This window comes from Oryctolagus cuniculus, chromosome 2 (assembly GCF_051225735.1).
Source record: "Oryctolagus cuniculus isolate XC-2025 breed Fujian yellow rabbit chromosome 2, ASM5122573v1, whole genome shotgun sequence".
NCBI classification, from domain to species: domain Eukaryota; kingdom Metazoa; phylum Chordata; class Mammalia; order Lagomorpha; family Leporidae; genus Oryctolagus; species Oryctolagus cuniculus.
Window position 1 is genome coordinate 100,583,975 of NC_142868.1, and position 12,438 is coordinate 100,596,412.

Below are 12,438 nucleotides of genomic sequence, written 5' to 3' on the forward strand. Positions count from 1 at the left end.
TTCCTGACCTACTGGCACTTCATTGACGTCTTTGCTTTTTCCATGTTGTGGAGTCATTTCTCTGTTGTGTCCTTTGTGTACGTGCATGTGTGTTTAATATGCATTTGAATAATGTTGAAGATATTACATAATTTAATTTTCCTCTTGTAGATACGTGTTTGCTAGTTTTCCTTTTGTCCTTTAATGTTTTCTGTTTCTTGCTGTGACTTATAATGATTGTCTACCTGGTAGTCTTGCTAAATTCACTTACCGGTTGTATTTGGCTTGGGGTTAGAGTGCATTCTCTCTCCATATAATGGTGTCATCCATGTATATTGAGTTTTATTGCTTAAAAGTTGATATTTCCTTTATGTTTCTTTTTTGTTGATTTCCCTGACCACTCCTCCAGTACAGAGTTGAAGGGGTGGGGAGAGAGGACAGTCACATCTGTGTCTCTTCCCAGGATAAAGCTTTCACTGGCCCTGTATTAAGTAGTGTGCTGTACTCCATTTTAGACTATCTTGATCACATGAAGGAAGTCTGTGTTTTCCTGTTCTGCTACAAGTAGATTTATTTTCTGGTCAGATATTGAATTTTATTAAATGCTTTTTAGTATTTAAGTGGTCATGTAATTTCTCCTATTTTTCACCTTTTTGGATGATTGATAGGGTTTGTTTTAGAATGCTAAAAATCTTCAAGTTTTAGTGTAGCTCATTTGTTCTTGATCTGGTATGCTTTCCTAGATGATTGAACTCATATAATCATATTTTGCTCAGATATATGTATCACAGTTTATGAAAGACATGCTTTTTGATTTCATTTTCATTGTATACCCTGGTCTCGTTTGCATCATATGTGTAACACTAGCTTCCCAAAACAGATTCAAAAACATTCTGTGTATGTCCACTTGGAACAAGTCAAGGGAATTCAGTGGTTTTCTATCTATCTATTTATTTATTTTTCTCTTAGAAGTGTATATTGTTCCATAAGTCTGGACCCAGATTTTTCCTTGTGGAACATTTTTCTTGATTGGTTGGTTTGGATTTCCAAAAATTTTTTCAACTTATTAAATTATATAGGAATTTTCCTATTTCATCTTATATTTGTGTTTTTGGAAATTGGACTTCAAAAAAATATAGCAGATTTTTAACTCTGGAGTCAATTTTTAAATAATTTTCTAGTTATATAAGGTAAATAATTTCATGTATTTCATAAATACAGATTTAGGAGCATAGTGCTACTTCCCACCCTACCCTCTCTCCCACTCATGCTGCCATCCTCCCTCCTGCTTCCTGTTGTATGAGGAATCTCCATACTGTTTTCCACAACAGCTGTCCTAGTTTACATTCCCACCAACAGTGTATTAGGGTACTCCCCCCACAATCTCCACCAGCATTTATTGTTTTTTGGTTGCTCTATGAAGCTGTTCTAACTGGGGTGAGGTAAAAACCTCAGTGTGGTTTTCATTTTCAGTTCCCTGATGGCTAGTGATCATAATCCTTTTTTCATGTGTCTGTTGGCAATTTGAATTTCATCTTTTGATAAAAAATCTGTTTGAGTCCTTTGAACCATTTCTATTTATTTATTTATTTATTTGACAGGCAGAGTGGACAGTGAGAGAGAGGGAGACAGAGAGAAAGGTCTTCCTTTACCGTAGGTTCACCCCCCAATGGCCACTGCAGCTGGCGCCTGCGCTGATCCGAAGCCAGGAGCCAGGTGCTTCTCCTGGTCTCCCATGTGAGTGCAGGGCCCAAGGACTTGGGTCCTCCACTGTTCCCCCCCCGGGCCACAGCAGAGAGCTGGCCTGGAAGAGAAGCAACAGGGACAGAATCCGGCGCCCTGACCAGGACTAAAACCCGGTGTGCCGTGCTGCAGGTCGAGGATTAGCCTATTGAGCCTCGGTGCCAGCCTTGAACCATTTCTTAAGTGGATTGTTTATTTTGTTGTTGTTGCATTTCTTTATCAGTTACATAGCTTGGAAATATTTTCTCCCATTCTGTTAGTTGCCTCTTTGGAGTCAAACTTTCACTCATAAGAATTTCACAAAACCTTAATATCTTGGTGAGTTCTATGAGCCCTGTAAAGAATAGCACTGTTTTCATTTCTTAAACTTGGCTACTGGCTTATAAATTTTGCTAATATTTTAAAAAATGTTCTTCCTTGCTTATATGTATCTGTAGTACTTTTGTGAAACCAGCATTTTATTGATGCTTGCTATTACCCTTTTCCTGACTTTATTTAAATATTCTTCATACATTTTCTTTTTTAATTCTTAAGAAGGAAGCTGGGATGATTGGTTTGTGCTGTCCTAACGTATTCACTTAAGGATGCAGATTTTCTCTCAGCACTGATTTTTCTGCAATCCCTTAATTTTCTTACATGTTTGCAAACCCTGTGTGTGCAGGTCCTGTCTGCCCCAGTATCTCCATCCCCATGTGCCCGCAGCCATATCAGGCTTCATGTCTCTCCATTCCTATGTCTGAAACCCATGTATTTTCTCCAGTGTCTATCTCTCATTTAACTGTGATGCCTGTTCACCCTTGGTTTGTTGTCATTTATAACATCTCTGACATTCATGTCAGCTTTCAACATTCCCTCTCCCTGTGCCTGCAGCACCTGCCAGCTGCATGAGTCTCCATCCCCTGTGTCTCCAGCACATTTTCCTGAGTGTCTCCCTGCACCATGTCAATCATGTCCTCCAGCCCCTCTTACATGAAGCCAAGATCTTCCCTCAACTGTCTGCTTCCCTTCTCCAGAGTGATCTTTCTACTACCCTGCAGTAACTTCACTGCCTGTGCTTCCAGCTCATGGCAACCTTTATATACGTCTCTGCTCTTGCTTGAACCCACTGTCATACTTAGGTTTCTAGAATGCCTCTGACTACAGCCAGGTGTTTCTCTATGTCCCCATGCCCAATACCCATACCCTATGCACCTCCTCTTTCTGCATCTCCTGTTTTCCTCCCGTGGTCTATCCATATATATATATATATATATGTATATATATATATAATATATACATATATATACAATATATATTGCTATATATATTTCACATCAGTTTTTATCTACTCTTGTTTTAAATATATTGGAACCAGTGTGCTGTATGATATGGTTATACTGTGGTTGAATTTCTAATAACACATCAAGATGTCTGGTAAAATTTCTGTCCCACTATGCATTCTCACCAGTAATGAATAAGATATACTGCCATTCCGTATTGTAAAAATTTGTGTTTTCGTGTTCATTTTTAAGTCCCCTAGTGCAGCATCTGCGGCCTCGCACGGCTCCCTCACTTCCTCTCACCCGGTCACAGCCCCGCCATAGCCTCACCTGGCCCCAAGTCACATCCACCCCGCGCAGGTGGCCAAGCCTGCCCAGCTGAGCTCCGAGTCCCCGGGAGCCCCTGCCCCTCTCTGAGCACTGGGGCAGGGCCGGATACTGGGCCACTGACCTGGGAGATGGAGGGGCCTCACTTGGGTGGGCCACTCATTCATTCAATCATTCATTCATTCACTTACTCACTCACCCGCCCCAGGGGCCCAGCACCCATCTGCGCAGTGTAAGGGGCGGGGGTGAGGAGGTGCCCATGGCCCCGTGGGCCCCATGGCCCCCGTCTGGCCCAGCCCCGGGACACATTCTGTAGTTTGCAGCAGACTGGCCGGCTCCTCGGAGCCTCAGATGTGGGCACAGTGTGCGGTGCCCAAGAGCCAGGAAATGGAGTGCCCCGACCCCCACCCCAGTGCCAGGACACAGCAGGAGAGGTGGTGGGTGGCACTCATATGGGCACGGGGGGCGACTGCCCACCTAAACTGCCGTGGCTCCCTAGGGCCCCACCCACCCACAGTTCCATCCTGCCCCAGGGCCTTTGCACGGCCGTGACCTCGGCCCCCAGACCCCAGACCCCAGACCCCAGACCCTCAGCCAGCGTCCCCTCCTCAGTGCCATCCCGGTGACCACAAGCCCCCCACCTGACTGCCAGTTCACGGCAGAGCCTCCCGGGGTCTGACCATGGCTGCCCCCATGTGCCCAGCCCACAGTTCCAGCCTGGGCAGAGGCCTGGCAGCGGGCAGGGGAGACTGAGGCTGGCGGCGGTCAGCGCCTGTCCTAGCCCCGCACATCCTCGCTCTTGCCTCCTTCGTGGGACCCCCCACCCCCACGGAAGAGACAAAGCCACGGAAGCGGTTCTCACGGCCACGCCGCCTGCAGTTCCAGTTTTCCCGCCTGGACCCAGCCAGCCCAGTGTAGACACTGCTCTTGTAGATGCCACAGCCCCACTGGGCTCTGAAGCTTCCGGAGACAGGGACCTCAGCCCTGCACAGCGAGGCCAGCGCGGCCCTGGCGGGCATGTGGGCCCTTCCCAGGTGCCAGGGTGGCCATGCGACCGCACTATGCTGGGGGTCTGGTGGCGGGGTGATGCAGCTCCAGGCTCCTGCGGAGGGCTGGGGAGGGGCAGGCACACAGGTGCCCCCAGGCCGCACCTCTGCAGGAAATGCCCCCCACTGACAACGTGCATCCCGGGCTCCCTGGGGGAGGCATAACCCCCTGAATGGGAGCTTGGGCCTCTGCTGTGGGCACCACCCCCACTCTGTTCCAGCCGCACTGGCCTCCTGGCTCCGTGCTAGCCCAGGGCCTTTACCCAGGCCCTGCCCTCAGCCCCCTTTTCTCTTTGCCCATTTCGTCAACTGCCGGGTCTCAACTCTGAGGCTACGCAGGCCCATGCGGGCACCTGCCCCCGGCCACCCCCACCTGCCCTTCTCTTGACCACCTGAGACGGGGCCGGGATACAGTAGGCGCATGATAAATGCTGGCCAAGGGGAGACCAAGAGTTGAAGCTGACCATGAACTCAGCACCAGGGACTGGGGACCACCACTCCTGCCCGGCAGCTGCAGGGGACAGGGCCCCGGTGCCACGGCCATGAGACCCAGGCCGCTTCCCAGAGTGGGCCGCAGGCTCTGAATCCCCAGGTAGAGGCCCGGGCTTCTTCCGGCCCCAAGTCAGGCCTGGAATCTCTCCCTCCCCCATGGCGGGGGTCACAGCCCCGAGGGCCACAGCCTGGACCCCTAGAAGCTTCCAGAAGGGCGCCCAAGCTTAGTGGAGCTGCCCCAGCCCTGCCCTACGCGGCCACCCCCGGCCCTGCCTGGAGCCCCTGGGGCCACCTGCCCACAGCCCCCCCCCCCCCCGGGGGGCACAGGGGCCCGGCCGAGCCGGCCACACAGCTCCGGGGCCACGACGCTGGCCCACGTGGGCCCGGTGCCCACTCACCATCCACCACATCTTGCTGTCATGTCCTAGCCCAGCTGCCACTTCACCACATCCTCGCCGGCCTTGCTGGGCACCTGGGCGCCTGGGCGCCTACATGCTGGGGCGGGGAGCCGCCGACCCTACCCCCGCCCCGCCGTGGGCTTGGAGCACTCGACCCCCATGGCCTGGGACCATTGGAACTGGAGGGGGAGAGGAAGAGAGATGGAGAGGGCAGCTGCGATGGGAGCTCAGGCGAGTGGCCACCCATGGCACCCTGCTGCAGGGGCAGCCGCAGCTCTGATTGGGAGCAGCCCCCTGCCCCCGTCCCTGGGAGGAGCAGCTGCTCCCAGCCCCACCGCCCGCTCCTCAGCTCCTGTGCCTGGCCTGGCGCGCAGGGCCCACGGAGCAGCGGGACCCCTCCCACCACCTCCCAAGGCCCCTTCCTGGAGCCCGAGGGCTGGGGCCGCGGCCGGGGGAGGGGGCGCCCTCCGTGCAGGGAGGAGGGTCCAGGGCCCCGGGCTGCGGGCGCTGGGATGGCTGTGCACGCATGAGGCGCCAAGGGTGCGCTCGGCCTGCAGGGCAGGACCTCGGGGGACCCCGGGGGGCTCTGGGGCGACCACGGGGCTTGGGGGGAGCTGGGGGCCAGAGGCGCCCCCTGCTCCAATGCCCACCCCGCGACGCGTCTCCCCCAGGACGGGCACCTCCTCCCTCTCGGGCCCGGGGCTCCAGAGCCCGCCCGGGGGCCCAGCAGGCAGCGGAGGCCGGAGAGGGAGGAGCCGCCCGGCCAGCACCTAGCCCCGCACCTGGCCCGGTACCCGGCCCCGCGAAGTAAAGCTGCGGGCGTGGGGCTGGTGCCTGCGACAGCGGGACGCAGCGCTTGCGGGACCCATTGAGGAGGCCCGGCCCCCAGCCGTCATTTGCCTTCGAGCCTCCTGGTCGCTGCGCATGATGACCCCAGGGCTTTGCGGGCTGGGGGAGGCAGGGCCGGGGCGAGAAGCGGACGCGGTGGGTGGGAGAGGAAGGGGAGAAAGGCGGAGGCAGCGGCCCACCTCCCCCTCGGCACATTTTCCTCCCGTGGAGGCCGCGGCCCAGCGGCAGGGCTGGGCAGAGCTAGGACGCCAGCCCAGGGCCTCGCCCGCGCTGCGCTGCACATTGGCCGGGGAGACCGCGAGCGTTTCCTGGCGGGGGAGGCGGGCTGCCCCCCAACTCCGCGGCCTGAAGCCCTCGAGGGGCGGAATCCACGAACCCGGGCGGAGCCTCTGGGCTGCACTCAGGGCCCGGGGTTCGAACAGCACCCGGACCGAACGCGGGCCCAGAGCAGAGTGCAGGGCGAGCGGAGGAGGTTTGATTAAAGAGGCAATGGCTCTGGGAGCCTGCAGAGCCGCATTCCACGTGGGTGCGGGTTCGAGTCCCGGCCGCTCCATTTCCGATCCAGCTCTGCTGTGGCCTGGGAGAGCAGTGTAGGATGGCCCGGGTCCTTGGGCCCCTATACCTGCGTGGGAGACCGGATGGAGCTCCTGGCTCCTGATCTGCGCGGCCATCTGGGGAGTGACCCAGCGGGTGGAAGACCTCTCTCTCTGTCTCTGTCTCTCTGTTTCTCTCTCTCTTTCTCTCAATTCCCACTTTCAAATCAATCACTCTTTAAAAAGTCAGATCATGTCAGCACAGTGCGCTGGCCGCATTGCGCTGGCTGCGGCGGCCATTGGAGGGTGAACCAACGGCAAAGGAAGACCTTTCTCTCTGTCTCTCTCTCTTACTGTCCACTCTGCCTGTCAAATAAATAAATAAATAAACTCTTTAAAATGTCAGATCATGGCCAACAATTCCCAGCCACAGACCCCAGAAGCTGCGGAAACGCGGACAGCAAGGCTAGAGAGAAACTTCTGGGGGTGGGGGTGGGGGTGGAGAGGCCGTGGGGGGCACTTAGTGGGGGGAGGGGGCTGTCCCGGGACCGCAGCTCCCTCCCAACCAGGGCCCTACCCAGACCCAGAGCCCGCAGGGAGGTGGGGGGGTGACCGCGGCCAGACAGGATGGGGGAGGGGCGGGGCGGGGGCAGGTGGGCAGCGAGCTGGGGCAGGGGGTTCCTCCCCACCCCGCCTCCGGCTGAGGGCTTCTCTGGGGAGGGCAGCGCCCGTGGTGTTGTGCGGGGATTGGCTTCCTTGGCACTCAGGCGGGCGTGGGGCTGGAGCCGATGTGGCCAGGGCCCAGCAGCTGGCCTCTCTCTCCCTGGCTCAGGACCCTCTGGATGGTGGCCCCCCCATGACCACAGCCCCGCAGCTGGCTCTGCTCAGCCTCAGCCGGGGCACGGACACCTGGCCCTTTAAGGAAATGCTGCCGGGACAGCTAGAAGTCACACTGGCACTCATGATGTTGGCATTATGGATGGTGGTTTAACCTGCTATACCATGATGATGGTCTTTTATCCTGCCCTCTTGCTAGGTGACAGACATTGTGGTTCTGCCAGGCACACTTACAACAGTGGGAACAAAGTTCTCTTCACTTACACTGTCAACATCTATTTCCCAAAGTATCCTTAGCAGGGATTAATCTGAAGCATCACAAAGTCTAATGACAAAGGATATTTTTTTCATTTAAAAATGTTATTTTGATAATATATTAACAAGTAATGACTCCCCTATGTAATCCCACTTAGATGTCTCCTTTTCTCCTCAGATTCTAGAATTTTCAGAGTAGCTATTAGTTTTGCTGATGGAATGACTAAAATGATCTGAAAGGAAAACAATACAGTGTTCTATTGGAGCTACATCATTGTGACATCTTTTTTAAAAGACTTATTTATTTGAAAATCAGAAGCGATACAAGGAGAGGGGAGGCAGAGAGGGAGAGCGAGGTCTTCCATCCACTGATCCATTCCCCAATTGGCTATAACGGATTGGAGCTGCACTGATCCGAAGCCAGCAGCCAGGAGCTTCTTCCAGGTCTCTCGTGTGTGCAGGGGCTCAAGAATATGGGCCATCCACAACTGCTTTTGTGTCACTTGAACACTCTCTACATCCACTGCTTTGTTATCACATATATGACAGGCATGTCAATCATTTTAATCTTCCCGTAGGTGGAAAATATCTCCATGATGTGGTCCTTGGTCATGTTCCTGGTGAGCCTCCCAATGTGCACTTTGGTGGGTTTAGGGGATGCATTCCATCTTTTCCTTTGCTTTCCATCTCTTTAAGGTGGTTTGGATTTGGAGCCCAAGTGCCTTCTGTTGTGCCTGCATCAGGAGGCGCTCCAGGAGCCAGAGGAACGGCTGGAGCTGGAGATGAGGAGTGGCTTAAAGCCGAGGAGGAGCTGGAGCCCTTGCTGGTGCTGGAGCCCAAGCTGGAGCTGCAGCTGGAAGGAGACCTGGTGCTGCTGCTACCGCTGGAAGCGCTGTGCCGCTTTCGCGCCTGGTCCTGGCCGGGGTCCTTCTCACTGGACTCCTTGGTGGCCCTTTTATCTTTAGAGCAGTCCTTAGACTTCTCATCAGAGCGGTCTTTTTATTATTTTCTTTGACTCCTAGCAAGCTCTTCTTTTTCACTCCTGATAAATCCATTCTGCCCTTCTGAGGTGCTCAAAGCAGCAATGGTGGCCACGCTTTTCTGAACTTCCACTTCTAACTCAATTCTGAGAAACGATCCCTAATTGATTGCAATTTGTGCCAAAGAACAGCATCTTCGCACCACCACCACCTCCTCCCGCTCTCATGGGCCGCTCAACATAAACATCTTTAAAATGAAATGTCCGTAAGATTTTTCATGTGTTTTTAATTACTTCAAACGCTACATGGAGAAATGAAATATCCATGAGAATATAAAAGTCAAGAAATGTATGAATGATTACCTGACTCAGAATTCTGCTAATTCAGTGCACCTTTAATCTAAGCATGATAAATAAAAACAATAGAAATGCAACAAAAATCTAATTCAATGTAGAACTACTTGGAAATGATGCTTGAATTACATTCCATACCCTCTCTTAAAATATACAAAAGCTGAATAATAATTATTTTCTTATTGTTATTGCCTATATAAATGTCTTACATTCAATTGTCATATAACTGCCACCAGTACATTTAATGTAGTTTTGTGCTATTATTAATAATAATAATTATTAATCACCATATAGCTGGCACTTACCTGAATGTCTGGATAGTGAGCATGCAATGTATAATAATGGTTAACTAGAAAATTGGTTGAGTATCTAGTACTCTTATAAGTTCACTCAAATGTTTCCCAAAGAGCTTCACCCTTTATGAAAATTTTTTTAACATTTAGTAAGTCATTTATTTGTAAATCAATAAATAATATATGCACATGAAACTTAAACATTTAAACAATCAAGACTATATTGGTAATCCGGAAGCACGCAGAATGACTCCATGTGCAGAGCTGAATGTTATGTGAACAGCAACTGCTGCACAGGTATATCCTAACACACCATCTATCATCTCATTTGTACTACCAACTTTCAGAATGAATGTATACAGCTCTAGCTGAAAAATTACAAATCACAAATTAATAAAGTTTCGTGGTATTTGAAGACCAAAGATAAAGTACTGCCAATCGCTTCCCACCTAGATATGCACATGGAATCATGATGTATGTGACCTTTGCTTATAAAGCTTATACCAACAATGTTCTGTTAGAATCAGCTACACAAATTATCCCTCAGTTCTAAAATTTAGTTAGTTCAGTTGGTTTTATAGCCCTCATCTGAATATGCACAACTGTCAAATATAGGAGAAAAACACTGGGATCTTAAGCCAACAGTTATTTTAGTATTTGGTGGAGACTCATACTTAACCATAATAAATTAATCTACAGTTTGAGAGAATTTCATAATCCCGTGTTCTGACCCTGTCATTCTTAGAAGGAACAGAATGAATAAATTCTGCATAACTTGTAAGTTGCAATCTTCCCAGCTAGTTTTAAAATGAATAGTTCTGTTTACCAAGTTTCTGAATTCATTAGTTTCTAAAACTGGTCTGAAACCTAGGCAACTACCAGGAACCATGTAACCCAGCCCAAGAAGATCATTCAAAGTGTCTCAGAATTCTTTCCAACCCTTTATGAAAATTTAATGTAATGTTTATTAATTTAAGTAGTCATCAATGAATAAGTCAAATGGAGTGTTTCATATGAAGTCAAAAGCATCACTTTTATACACATATTACAGAATATTTATGCAGTAACACTTGACTAACTAGAATTTATTGTAGTTGTATTTGAATTTTTAGAAATAAGATCTATTAAGGAGTCTTTTCATACACAAATGCCAATATCAACAGTTACATTTAAAAAAATCTTCTAATTTCAAAGAAGCAAAAAGCTGGTATTTTGATCATGCAAAGATCAGCAAGTGGATAAATTAGCTCTATTATGATACATCATACATGAAAAGCCTGAATTTTACAAATGTCAAACCCCAAAATTACTTAGTACTACAAAGTCATGCCACTGTTTTACACTAATTCTACTAAAAATAATAAAGTTACATATAGTATCAGAAAATTTCTTAATGAGGGCAGAATTTTTTTTACACTATTGGCAGGGCACTCATCCTCCTGATGGGGGACTCCTATGTATTTCTGGAGAGCTTTCCCAGACTTATTTCCAATTTATGCACTTAACGAAAGGCACAAGAAGTTTTACTTTAGAAGTTCTTCATGTTTACACCAAATGGATTGGCCACCCTCAAAAAGATCAGTACTCTGGTTTCTTCATATCAATGTTAAACTTTCAAAAATACAACCTTATCCTATCCAATCCTTCTTGATAATTGAGTGTTCTCTCACTGTCACACTTTTAATTACAAGAGCTTTTGTGTTTGTGTCTCAAAACTATCAGTTTGACCCTTAATAATAAGATAACTGGGTCATTCAAAAAAACATACTGAACCACAACCATATGGATTCAGGAAAATGTTCTGGTTTTGCTCCATCGAAGTGATAGCTAATGTTCATGATATTTCCAAACAATACGATTCCTTGGGTCTTTGTATGATCATCTAAGTGATCTAAATTTAAATTTAAATGATTTAAATCCAGAAGACTTGCATGTTCTTGACCTTTTAGTTCTTGTTTAGAAGGGGCCAAATTAGCTGATTTTAAGAGAATAATGTTTCTTTTTTCTCCTCCATACAGTGGATCCCTTCTCTCACCATTGCTATTTAACATAGTCCTGCTACTTTTAGCCACAGCCACTAGGCAATAAAAAGAAACCAAATTGATACAAATTAGAAAAGAGGAATCCAAACTACCCCTATTTGATGACATGGTTCTATATATAGAGGATCCAAAAGACTGCACTGAGAGTTTGGTAGAGTGGCAGGATATAAAATCAACACACAAAATTCAATAACCTTTGCATTCAACCACAATACCAGGGCCAGTGCTGTGGCAAAGCAGGTAAAGCCACTTTCTGCAGTGCCGGCATCCCATATTGGCACCAGTTGAGACACTGCTGTTCCATTTCTGATCCAGCTCTCTGCTATGGCCTGAAAAAGCAGTAGAAGATGGCCCAAGTCCTTGGGACCCTGCACCCATGTGGGAGACCTGGAAGAAGCTCCTGGCTCCTTCCTTTGGATCAAGGCAACTCTGGCCATTGAGGCCATCTGGGGAGTGAACCAGTGGATGGAAGACCTCTCTCTCTCTCTCTCCCTGCCTCTCCTCTCTCTGCAACTGTGACTTTCAAGCAAAATAAATAAATCTTAAAAAATAATGTTTGTGGTCAGTAAGATAACATTTCTTAAAAATATAAACACAATACATGGATGAGAAACTACTCATAAGATTAATCTCATGCATGATAGACACAAAAAATAAATTCTTGGATTGAATTTAACTAAGGATGCCAAAAATCTCTAAGAAGAAAATTACAAAATGCTAAACCAAGAGAAAGAATATATAAAATGGGAAAATCTTTCAAGATTAGAAGATTCAATATTATCAAAATTCTATACAACCAAAATAATTCTAGATATTCAATGTGATCACAATCAAAATATGAACAACATTCTTATATAGGCATGTTCTTTCTGTACGCAATTTTCATAAGGCTTTCTTCATAAAATGTATTTTATAAAATGCTTCCTCTGCATCTATTAAGATCATCTTTGTTTACTTTGTTCATCAGTTTGTTAAAGTGATATATCACATTTCTTTACTTGAGAATGTTGATTCATCCTTCCATACCAGGGATAAATCCCAATTTGTCTAGG

The 12,438-nt window shown here is 48.5% G+C and overlaps 1 pseudogene across 1 annotated transcript in view; it reads right to left on the reverse strand.

The window, feature by feature from the left end:
• Positions 1-8,045: 8,045 nt before the first annotated feature.
• The window catches only part of LOC149127944 (uncharacterized), an 81,592-nt pseudogene continuing 77,199 nt past the window's right edge, over positions 8,046-12,438 (reverse strand). The window contains exon 2 of the transcript XR_016230123.1: positions 8,046-8,999. The product of XR_016230123.1 is annotated as an uncharacterized LOC149127944 (transcript). The remainder of the gene's footprint in view (positions 9,000-12,438) is intronic.